We start from the raw sequence: 12,694 nt of genomic DNA on the forward strand, positions 1-12,694 counted from the left end.
TTTATGATTTCTTTCCTTCTGGTAACTTGGGGTTTATTTTTGTACTTGTTTCTCTAATTGCTTTAGATGTAAGGTTAGGTTGTTTATTTGACATTTTTCTTGTTTCTTGAGGTAGGGTTGTATTGCTATAAACTTCCTTCTTAGAACTGCTTTTGCTGCATCCCATAGGTTTTGGGTTGACGTGTTTTCATTGTCATTTTTTCTAGGTATTTTTGATTTCTTCAGTGATCTCTTGGTTATTTAGTAGCATATTGTTTAGCCTCCATGTGTTTGTATTTTTTTTACAGATTTTTTCCTGTAATTGATATCTAGTCTCATAGCATCATGGTCAGAAAAGATACTTGATACGATTTCAATTTTCTTAAATTTCCAAAGGCTTGATTTGTGGCCCAATATATGGTCTATCCTGGAGAATGTTCCATGAGCACTTGAGAAGAAAGTGTATTCTGTTGATTTGGGATGGAATTTCCTGTAAATATCAATTAAGTCCATCTTGTTTAATGTGTCATTTAAAGCTTGTGTTTCCTCATTTGTTTTCATTTTGGATGATCTGTCCATTGGTGAAAGTGGGGTGTTAAAGTCCCCTACTATTATTGTGTTACTGTTGATTTCCCCTTTCATGGTTGTTAGCATTTGCCTTATGTATTGAGGTGCTCCTGTGTTGGGTGCATAAATATTTACAATTGTTATATCTTTTCTTGGATTGATGCCTTGATCAGTACATAGTGTCCTTCTTTGTCTCTTGTAATAGTCTTTATTTTAAAGTCTGTTTTGTCTGAAATGAGAATGGCTACTCCAGTTTTCTTTTGATTTCCATTTGCATGGAATACCATTTTCCATCCCCTCACTTTCAGTTTGTATGTGTCCCTAGGTCTGAAATGGGTGTCTTGTAGAGAGCATATATACGGGTCTTGTTTTTTTATCCATTCAGCCAGTCTGTATCTTTTGGTTGGAGTATTTAATCCATTTACATTTAAGGTAGCTTTTGATATGCATGGTCCTATTACCATTTTCTTTATTGTTATGGGTTTGTTTTTGTAGGTCCTTTTCTTCTCTTGTGTTTCCCACTTAGAGAAGTTCCTTTAGCATTTGTTGTAGAGCTGGTTTGGTTGTGCTGAATTCTCTGAAGTTTTTCTTGTCTGTAAAGGTTTTAATTTCTCCATTGAATCTGAATGAGGTCCTTGCTGGGTTGAGTAATCTTAGTTGTAGGTTTTTCCCTTTCATCACTTTAAATATGTCCTGCCACTCTCTTCTGGCTTGCATAGTTTCTGCTGAAAGATCAGCTGTTTACCTTATGAGGATTCCCTTGTATGTTATTTGTTGTTTTTCCCTTGGTGCTTTTAGTATTTTTTCTTTGTATTTAATTTTCCATAGTTTGATTAATATGTGTCTTGGTGTGTTTCTCCTTGGATTTATCCTTTATGGTACTCTCTGCGCTTCCTGGACATGATTATTTCCTTTCCCATGTTAGGGAAGTTTTCAACTATAATCTCTTCAAATATTTTCTCAGACTCTTTCTTTTTCTCTTCCTCTTCTGTGACCCCTATAATTCAAATGTTAGTGAGTTTAATATTGTTCCAGAAGTCTCTGAGACTGTCCTCAATTCTTTTCATTCATTTTTCTTTATTTTGCTCTGCTTTATGTCCACTATTTTATCTTCCGGATCACTTACCCGTTCTTCTGACTCAGTTATTCTGCTATTGATTCCTTCTAGAGAATTTTTAATTTCATTTATTGTGTTGTTCATCACTGTTTGTTTGCTCTTTAGTTCTTCTAGATCCTTGTTAAACGTTTCTTGTATTTTCTCCATTCTATTTCCACGATTTTGGATCATCTTTACTATCATTCCTCTGAATTCTTTTTCAGGTAGACTGCCTATTTCCTCTTCGTTTGTTTAGTCTGGTGGGTTTTTACCTTGCTCCTTCATCTGCTGCATATTTCTCTGTGTTCTCATTTTGTTTATCTTACTGTGTTCGGGGTGTTCTTTTCGCAGGCTGCAGATTCGTTGTTCCCATTGTTTTTGATGTCTGCCCTCAGTGGGTGAGGTTGGTTCACTGGCTTGTGTAGGCTTCTTGGTGGAGGGGTCTGGTGCCTGTGTTCTGGTGGGTGGGACTAGATCTTGTGTTTCTGGTGTACAGGGCCACTTCGGGTGCTGTGTTTTGTGGTGTCTGTGAACTTAGTATGATTTTAGGCAGCCTCTCTGCTAATGCGTGGGGTTATGTTCCTGTCTTGCTAGTTGTTTGGTGTAGGGTGTCTAGCACTGGACTTTGCTGGCCGTTGGGTGGAGCTGGGTCTTATTGAGGCGGAGATCTTTGGGAGAGCTCTTGCTGATTGATATTAGGTTGGGCCAGGGAGTCTCTGGTGGTACAATGTCCTGATCTCAGCTCTCCCACCTCAGAGGCTCAAGCCTTACACCAGCCCAGAACACCAAGACCCTGTCAGCAGCATGGCTTAGAAGAAAAGGAGGGGAAAAGAAAGAAAAAAATTTTTAAAAAGGTAAATTAAAAATGAAAAGAAAATTATTAAAATAAAAATAATAATAAAAGGAAAAATAGAGCAACCAAACCAATAAACAAATCCACTAATGATAACAAGCAACACTGAATTAAGATAAACATAAAAATCAGAAACAAATCAATCACAGAAAGCAAACCCCAAGTCTACAGTTGCTCTCAAAGTCCACTGCCACAGTTTTGGATGATTTGTTGCCTCTCAGGTATTCCACAGAGGCAGGGAACATCAAGTTGATTGTGGGGATTTAGTCCACTGCTCCTGAGGCTGCACGGAGAAATTTCCCTTTCTCTTCTTTGTCTGCCCAGATCTTGGGGTGATGTTGCAACAGTCTGGGGTGCACTGTGTGTTCTCCTGGGGAAGTTATCCCTGGATCACAGGACCCTGGCAGTGGCTGGCTTCACAGGTTCCCGGGGTCGGGGGTTGGGCAGTGTGTGTGGATAGTGACCTGTGCTTGCACACAGGATTCTTGGGGGCTGCAGCAGCAGTGTTAGTGTTTCATGCCCATCTCTAGGGTCTGATCTGATAGCCGCAGCTTGCACCCATCTCTGAAGCTCATTTAGGCGGTGCTCTGAAACCCCCTTCCTCTTGCACCCTGAAACAGTGGTCTCTTCCCTCTTAGGCAGGTCCAGACTTTTTCCTGGACTCCCTCCCAGCTAGCTGTGTTGCACTAGCCCCCTTCAGGCTGTGTTCACACAACCTCAGTCCTCTCCCTGGGGTTTGAACTCCAAAGCCCGAGCCTTAGCTCCCGGCCCCCACCTGCCCCGGCAGGTGAGCAGAGAAGCCTCTCAGCCTGGTGAGTGCTGGTTGGCACTGATCCTCTGTGCAGAATCTCTCCACTTTGCCCCCTCTACATCCCTGTTGCTACACTGTCCTCTGTGGCTCCGAAGCTTCTCCCCCACCACTCCCATCTCCACCAGTGAAGGGGCTTCCTAGTGTGTGGAAACTTTTCTTCCTTCACAGCTCCCTCCCAGAGGTGCAGGTCCCATCCCTATTCTTTTGTCTCATTTTTTTTCTTTTGCCCTGCCCAGATACGTGGGTATTTTCATGCCTTTTGGGAAGGCTGAGGTCTTCTGCCAGCATTCAGTCAGTGTCCTGTAGGAGTTGTCCCACATGTAGATATATTTTTGATGTATTTGTGGGGAGGAAGGTGATCTCCATGTCTTAACTCCTCTGCCATCTTGAAGTTCATTTTTATATTTCCAAATGGATTCACTCTTCCCCCACAATAAGAAACTTTTGTTTCTAACAACATCAATATAGTCACTCGTTTGTGCTCTCTCTATATAGTATATATATAGAGAGAGATAAGACAAAATATATAAGAAAAATGCAAATGTAGCAGAGGTAGATTATACATCTTTATATATACATAGTTATTTTATATATCATTTCACATATATATATAAATTGCTATACCAATACCACTATCAACAGAAAATCTCCTAAGTATCAAGATATCCTTACATTTTTAAACTTTATTATATGTCTATATTAGATTAACATGGCTCAAAACTAAAAGTTTTATGCAAATATAGATTCAAAAATGTCATTTCCCCTTCTTTAGCCCTTTTGCCCAGTTCTCACCTACCAGTTCTATTAGCTTCTGGTTTTCCTTCCTATATGTACTTTTTTAAAAATTAATATAAGTATGAATATATTACCTTTTTTCTTCCAAAAAGTTAACATGCTACTTATGCTTATGTTGCAATTTTTTCTCCTCACTTAACAATATATTATCAGTTCATAGGAGTTTAACTCTTATGTTTTTACACCTGCTTAATATTTGCATTGTAGATGTGCTGAAGTTTATTTAACCTATTTCCTAGGTATAGGCATTTAAATTGTTCCAGTATTGTGAAATTACAAATTACCCATCTGATTTTTAAAAGTCCATTGGTATTGGGAAGTATGGCTATTTGGGGTAGAGGTACAATGTTGATGCATAGATATTTTAAAAACATGATTAAATAACATAAAACAACTGAGATAGGTATCCCATTACCTTTTAACATTGTGTTTTTCAATTCTTCTTATTTTACTAATTTTTTCTGTACATTTTGAGTCAATAAATATGGTTTTGTGATTATTCTACTCTGCTTTTTAACTTCAATTATTTAAAATTAAGGAGAGTTTTTATATTTAAATGCTTCCCACCTAGAATTTTTCCTGAATACTATTTTTATAAAATCTACCTTTGCTACATATGTGTTTTTCTGATATATTTTGTCTCATCTTTCTATTGAAACTCACTAATTTTTTTTTAAGTGAAACACTTAGTGATAACATGTATTTGGATTTTGTGGTTTAATCTAATCTTATAAACTATATCTTTTAAAAGGTGAATTTAACCCAACTCAGTTTATTCATATAGCATATATGTATACTTATTTCTACCCCCAAAATAGATCTGGTTCTGTTTTCATAAGAGCATCTGCAATTATCACTTCAATATATCATGTGTTTTCACTGCTTAGTCCCAGATATTTACACCGTGAATTTTCTTTTCTGTGGTTTTTGATTTTCTCTTTCTCTTGTTAGGTTAATATGTACTGTTAAATATTTTTATTTTATACTGGCACATAAGATATTTTCAGAATTCTTGAATTATGAGAATGTATTTTTGTTCACTATCATATATCATAGACATTTATGTTAGGTATAAAATGTGTCATGTGAACATTTTTTCCTTAAAAATGCTACCATTAGGGCTTCATGGTCTTTCTGAGTTTGTTATTACAGTGAAAACTCTGAAATTAGCACAGTTTTGTTTCCTGGTTAAAAGACTCTGTTTTATTAAATTTGCTTGTTTTTCTGCTTGAAGTCTGGAAAAAATATTTTTTCTGCTTTTGAGATAAGAAAAACAAAGCTAGAGTATAATTAGTCACAAACCTATTTATTCTGATTTTTCAGAAGGTTGTGACCTTCTTTTTCTTTTTGTATAGTACAGATAATTGTTCTATTTAGGTTTATATTTGTATTTCCATTGTATTTTTTCTGATCATGCTTATCAGATCATACACTGAATTTCTGTTCTCTATTATTCCTTCTTTAGACTAATAGTTTTATGTTTTATATTTTTCTTCTGCATTTTAGAGGTGCTTGTCTTTCACCAGTTTCGTTCTAAAAAGCTTTAACATGTTTGCATATTGCACTTGATTGCTTATAAATCGTATTTTAATTGTTGATTTACTTTTTTTGGCTTATGACTTTTTCAACTTATCAATTTCTCTTTTGATTAAATATCCTATATTATTTTAATTTCCTGTGTTTATGTATTATGATTCTTCTGTCCCAAAACAGTATGTTTTTGCAGGATAATGAAAATTTCAAACACTTTATCTTTCTGTGGAAGTATCCCATTCAAGAGTATGGGATTTCTTTGTTCTAGCTGCTTCCTCCTTCACACGCCCAATGTTGTTGTGTTGTTTTACATATCCCTGAGTGGAGCAAAGTCTGTATGAAATTGCTGTCTTCTGTAAAGGGTCTGTGTTCTCTTAAGGTCTACTCTCTTTGCTCTGAACAATTACACAATCCTGTTTTAAGATATACAGATATAGGGTAGGTTGAGACATGTTTGAGTAGTACCATTCCCAGTTTCTAATAGACACCTATAAACTGATTTCTCATTCTCTTTTCCTGTATTTTGCATATTCTGAGAAGAGTACTTTAAAAACTATTATTTGTATTTGAATTCTTAGCTGATTCCTTGGTTTATTTTTATACCTGCATACAGTAAATTATTCAGATTATACCTTTCAAAACACACAAAACAGCTGACAGTCCATGCTCCTCCATTATGCCCTTTGGTCTTTAAAGCTATTGCAAGATGTTAGCATTTAAATTATTGTAAGTTGTTAGAATTTGATCTTTTAGTGATTTAGCAGACAATGATGGATTTTTTCTTTTTGGATTATGTTTTCCATTGTCCTGAAAAGCAATTTAGTTGTTAATTGGGAGAGACTGCTTTGGAATTGGCTAAACAGATTCCATTTCCATTAAGAAGTATAGAGACCCATTTGAAATTTGCCTTTGAAATATGGCACTAAGGCCTTGTGTGCCAAGTCACAGAGTTAAAGTGTCCATGGAAAGGTCAGCTAAGTCATCCCTCAGCCTGAGCTATTCGAAGTACCATTAAAATAGACTCTTCTCATTCAGAGCATCGGATTCTACTCTTACCCTTAAAAATAATTCTTTCCAAGATCTTATAACTGTTATAGGAGAGACTGTGTCTCTGATTTATAATCTAATTAGAGCCCTTTTACTCTTGTATCTAGGAAGATGAGATCTGCTCCTCGTCTATTGTTAAGGACCATTTCATATACTCAAGTCTCTTAGTAAATCCAAAAATCATCCGTTCTTCCTCTAGGATGAAGGAGCACATTTCATTTGCTTTATCTCATAGGGGCCGTTGCCCAAACTTTTCATCAAATCTAATTGTTTTCATCTGAAATAACTCTATTTTATACTTCACTGTCATGACCCAAATGATGCCCAGAATGTTTTTAATACAGTTAGAATTCTATGTGTATTCCTAACAGAAGTTCCCCTAATCTCTTCTTATCACCCTTGTTTGTTGCACAAGGGATGAATCAATTAGCTAGGATGATTCTCATTTCTCAGAAACATAAGGTAGCTGCATGTTTCTGCTGACTGTTTGAATATGTTGTGTTTTAATTTCCTGAATATAAATTTAGAATCACTAACTTATTGTCAACAACTCTCATTTGAAATTAATGAGGAAATGTCATTTGTATTTTTCAGTTTGCATCACTCACACCAATTAAAATATATTGAACATCAGATTGCTTGGTATATTTTAAACTCAAGACAAATAATAGTTTTTCAAAAATGTTTTGTATTGTGATGTGCTGGGGAGACCAATATGCTTACAAGCCATTAGAATAGGAATCATTCAGATTATTTCAATTCCATGTTTTAACTTGTTATTTGGAGCAGTTTTGAGATTTTGTTCAGCTTTATTGAGGTATAATTGACATATAAAATGGTAAAGTATTTAAAATGTACGTTGTGATGATTTGATATACATTATGAGAAGACTCTTCCCATCTAGTTAATTAACAAATCTATCACTTCACGTATTTATATTTTATGTGTGTATGAGAACATTTATATTCTACCCTCTTAGGAAATTTCAATTATATAATAGTGTTATCAACAGTAGTCACCATCTTATAGAATATATCCTCAGACTTTATTCATTTTATAGTTGAAAATTTGTACCCTTTTACCAATATCTCCCTAATTTCTCTACCCTCAAACTATTGGCAACCACTTTTCTACTCTCTGTTTCTATGAGTTTGACTTTTTTTTAGATTTCACATATAAGTGATAACCACACAGTGTTAGTCTGCATCTGTCTGGCTTATTTCACTTAGCATAATGCCCTCAAGGCCCATTCGTGTTGTCACAAATGGTAAGATTTCCTTCTTTCTCTTGTCTGAACAATATTCCATTTTATGTATATACCACATTTTCTTTATTCATCTCTGGATGGACATTTAGATTTTTGTCACCTTTTCGCTATTGTGAATAATGCTGCAATGAACAAGGGTATGAAGATATCTCTTCAATATCTTATTTTCATTTCCTTTGGATATATACCCAGAAGTGGGATTGCTGGATCGTATGGTAGTTCTATTTGAAATTTTTTGAGGAAACTCCTTACTGTTTTCCATAGGGGCTGCACCAATTTACATTCCCACCAACTTTGCACAATGGTTTCCTTTTCTCCACATCTTTGTCAGCACTTGTTTTCTCTTATTTTTGATAATAGCCATTCTAACAAGTATGAGGTGATATCTCACTGTGGTTTTGATTTGCATTTCCCTGATAATTCGTGATGTTATACACCTTTTTATATACCTGCTCTACTAAAAGCCTTATATAATTTAGTAGGTTTCATTTATCCCCCTTTACAGATGAAAATTCTGAGGTCTTCAGGAGGTGAAAAAGCTTACTGGAGGTCACAGACTTAATAAAAATCAGCTAGGATTTGAACTAACTCAGTTTGACCCCAGAGTACCCACTTTTAACAATCACCTTCTACCAAAATTTTTTTCAAATGATAATTATGTCTCTTGATATTGTGGGACATTAAGCTATGACTTAATGCAAACCATTTCCAGTATGACACATATGTTCAAGGGTCAGCTCCCTTTGCATACTATTCTCCTGGCAAGAGTTAGTATTTTTACATTTTTATTTTAAAATATTGACGTTCCCAATATTATTTATGGATCTGATTTTATAAAACTGCAGATTATTGGGCAGACTCATCAAAACAATGATTATTAACTGGAAGATGATGAAATTTTTCAGTACTATGGATAATTGTTGTAGATTATTTTTTTTTATTTATTATGACAAGCACTAAACACTGAAAATGTGGATGGCAACCACATTTTTTACCCAAATATTGCTATTGTAACAACAAAGATTAAATATGGGAAACTGCAGATGAAAAGATTTTATTGATGCTAAATTGACTTCTAGATGAAAAGGAAGCTACTCTTAGGGTAAAACTTTTTTTAATACCAGATAATTTAACTTAAACCAAGTATAAGGCAGTAAAACATATTGAATTAATCGAATTCAATGTCATGAATCTTTTATATGAAGCCACTTTTTGGCTAAAGTTAAAACTTTAAAGCAATCTCTTTGCCGTTCTTAATATCAATAGATTCCTTATTTCTCAAAAATGCTGTGAAGTCATTTCTTCAAAATCTGACTTTTTTTTTACTTGCTTTGTTGCAGACTCTAAAAAATGGATGGTTAAAATTTTCATTGATTCTGTATGACTTTCAGATTTGCATATTATAAATTGCAATAAATACATTTAAATGCAGTACACTGTAAGTGTAATCACTTACTCCCTATCAGTATACACTTCAGTCTTGTTAGATTAACTTAATTTTGTTTACCAGATTACTTTTTTTAATAACAGCTATCAAATTTTTTTTTTTTTTTTTTTTGCAGTATGCGGGCCTCTCACTGATGTGGCGTCTCCCGTTGCGGAGCACAGGCTCCGGATGCGCAGGCTCAGCGGCCATGGCTCACGGGCCCACCCGCTCCGCAGCATGTGGGATCCTCCCGGACCGGGGCACGAACCTGTGTCCCCTGCATCGGTAGGCGGACTCTCAACCACTGCGCCACCAGGGAAGCCCAACAGCTATCAAATTTTATTCAGGTATCAGGTTTATTGTTGGTTTGCTTTTCTTAAGTGATACTGCTCTGAAGATGAAATGATACTTTCCTAGGAATGAGAAGTATGTTTTCTTTTATTCCAAGGTGACTTAGAAGATGAAAATACAGGTAATATTAATAGACTTACAATAACATATGAGCACTTTTTATAGTCACTACTGTGTAGAATTAGTCCTCCTTTCCTTGGCCCATAAAGCAAGTGTATTTGTTTTTGTTCTTAATTGAACAAAGGAATTACCATCATTTAAAAAAAGAAAGCAATGGAGCTCTTTCTTTTAGTCTATTTAATCATCTGTATATTGAAGTTCTGGGCTAAACGAAATTCTGAAAACTCTACAATCTTTTATATTCTATGAAAAGTGATACCTCTGAGGCTTATGCTGAGATTGGCTTGAGGCTAGTGTACTATAGAGAGTATATAGGAGGACTCATTGTCAATTCCCAGGAGTAGATTTATTCAGAAGTTCTTCACTGACCACGTTGAATTCTGGCATAACAGGAAATGTCAACGGATTTCACCATGACCATAGGACTTATCTACCTTTTTTTCCTCCACTGATATTGCCCAATAATTTTCCTTCCATCCACAACCCGCCTCCTCTCCAAATATGTAGATATCTGCCCTCTCTCATCAAATTGTTTGCTCTACTCCATTATAACTTTCCTTTACATTTCTATATAAGTAAATGTAATCCAGTAAGGACACTTTGCTGTAGAAAAAGTTTCTGGGAAAGTATACGTGCTTTAGATTATTGATCATTATGCTATGCTACTTTAATCCCTGTCCAGCTGTGATAAATTATCCCTTTGGCTCATGTATACATGTTTATTTTCTATGACACAGTCCATTGCCCTTTTAAATACAGCATAAGGGTACCATACTCACACAGGAGAGTTAAAAAAGAAGCCAGTAAATTCCCCTTTTTCCTTAAGCCGTTTTGAATTTGCTTTTTGCCATTGCAATAGGAAAAAGCCCTGAAAAATATGAAAGTCATCTGTGCGTTTAACAGACGTTAAGTTGTCCACAAAATAATAAGGAATACCAAAAAAGATTCTTCAACTTCAAGTTTGAGGATGTTAAATTATGAATAGCAAAGCTCCTGGACAAATTCTTGTCTGTTTTGTCTTTTTTAGCCACTACTGATTTTTCCACTGACACTGGGGCTTTAGGGGACTTGGTAGGAAAAAAATCGGGATATTGGTGCTTATTGCCTTCTTTAATAACATCCTACTAGAAAAAGCTAAATTTTTTTCAAGCTGCACATGTAAAAGATGAGAAGAAAGAAAATACAGTTTTGTTAAGAAGTTCTGTCTCCTTAGAGTCAGCAGTCCAAATGGTTGAGAATCAAATAATTATGTACTTTGTGCAGTTGGAAAAGTCTCCAAATTAATTGCCCTATATTATCTGTCCTCAAATTAACGTTGGAAGATGAAAAGGTAGGGACCTGTAGACAACAGGGGGAATAAAGTATTAGGACCTACCTGAAGCCAGAGAACAGAGTAAAAGCCAGATGCCCTAGGCTCTGTCTAAATGCTTTTCTTCATGTACTAACAAAGGTAATATTTATATCTTTGTAAGACAGTGTGGGATTATAATAATATTAGCTGGGTCTCATGACTATAGACTATCATTTCTGAGGTAAATGCCAGATAGAAGTGGTTTAACTGAGGGCTGAGGGATAAGCAAAATTCTCAGAAATACTGCTGAAGCAGAAAGCCTTAAGGCAGGGTCCAGATTTGGAAACCATAACTAAACTACCTCGGTAGGTTTATTTATTAGATCTTAGATTCAAGAAAATTCATATTTCCCCATATCCATGTTTTAAGAGCTATTTCCAGAAAAATTCCTAGCAGACAAAGACCTGGGTTGGTGAGGAGAGAAAAGGAAAAAAAAACCAAAAAATTGATACAATTTCCAGGTCCTTGCAACCATGTCAGATTAAAATTGAGGGCACAGCCCCCCAAAAGAGAGTCTTCTCTGTGCCCAGTGAAGACAAGGGATAAGGGGCATAATCCCTGAAGACAGAGCTTGAGTCAAGCAAAGAGGCTAACTGAACTCATGCACACTAGCTGAACCAGACTTGACCAAGGAAAATGCATATCACCCAGAGATCCTATACTCAAAACTAGAAACAGGGAGTGAGCTCTCTCCTTTTATAGAAGGGGTAAATCTTAGCTGTATGGGATAGATACACTGTTAGGGAAAAGCATGTTTAAAAAGTATACATAGAAGGAAAGCCTAATTCTAGGCAATTTTTTTATATTTCCTTCTTCTTAAGTTACCTCACCACACTTCCTCCTTCTTTTGGTAACATAACACTTTTCTTCTGTCCTTTTCCATCTGATGAAACTGTCAGTCACACAAACTCAATCCTCCACTACAAGTGTTACTGACCAGGGCTCTTGGCCTTCCCCTGAGCAATAGAAATTTACTAGAGGCTAGACAAGAAATTCAGGCGAGGCTTTACTGGGGTCTCTGCTGCAGCAGGGGGGAGTGAGAACAAACAACAGGTTCCCTTGCTTGCTTGCTCCCTGAGGTGGGGGGCAAGCTTGTTCATTATATGGGGCAAGGGTAGAGATGTGTCCAGGGGTCAGACCAGAGGGGTAGATTAGGTGTTTTGCCCATCCCTTAGGTGGTGGTGTGTGCAGGGGGCATGGGCAATACCCTGCTTTTGCTCCAGGCTCTTCAAAAGTGGCAGTTGGGCTTTTTGGTCTCTTTGTATCTTTATACAGTTTCTTTGTATTTTGCTGCTTAAGGAGAGGTGTGCCCAGGTGCGAGCATTGCAGCACTGCAGCAAAGGGTCCCAGGTCCCAGCCTGTCTCACAAGGGGAGGCTGATAAGGGGTTGACATGATGAAATCAGGATTAATTAAAAGTCTGAGATGCACCAAGCATCATGTAACATGTTCCTGATAAGGACCATCTTTGCTACCACATGAAAAGAGAGGAAGAGCTC

Source organism: Globicephala melas, chromosome 6 (genome assembly GCF_963455315.2).
Source record: "Globicephala melas chromosome 6, mGloMel1.2, whole genome shotgun sequence".
Lineage (NCBI taxonomy): Eukaryota > Metazoa > Chordata > Mammalia > Artiodactyla > Delphinidae > Globicephala > Globicephala melas.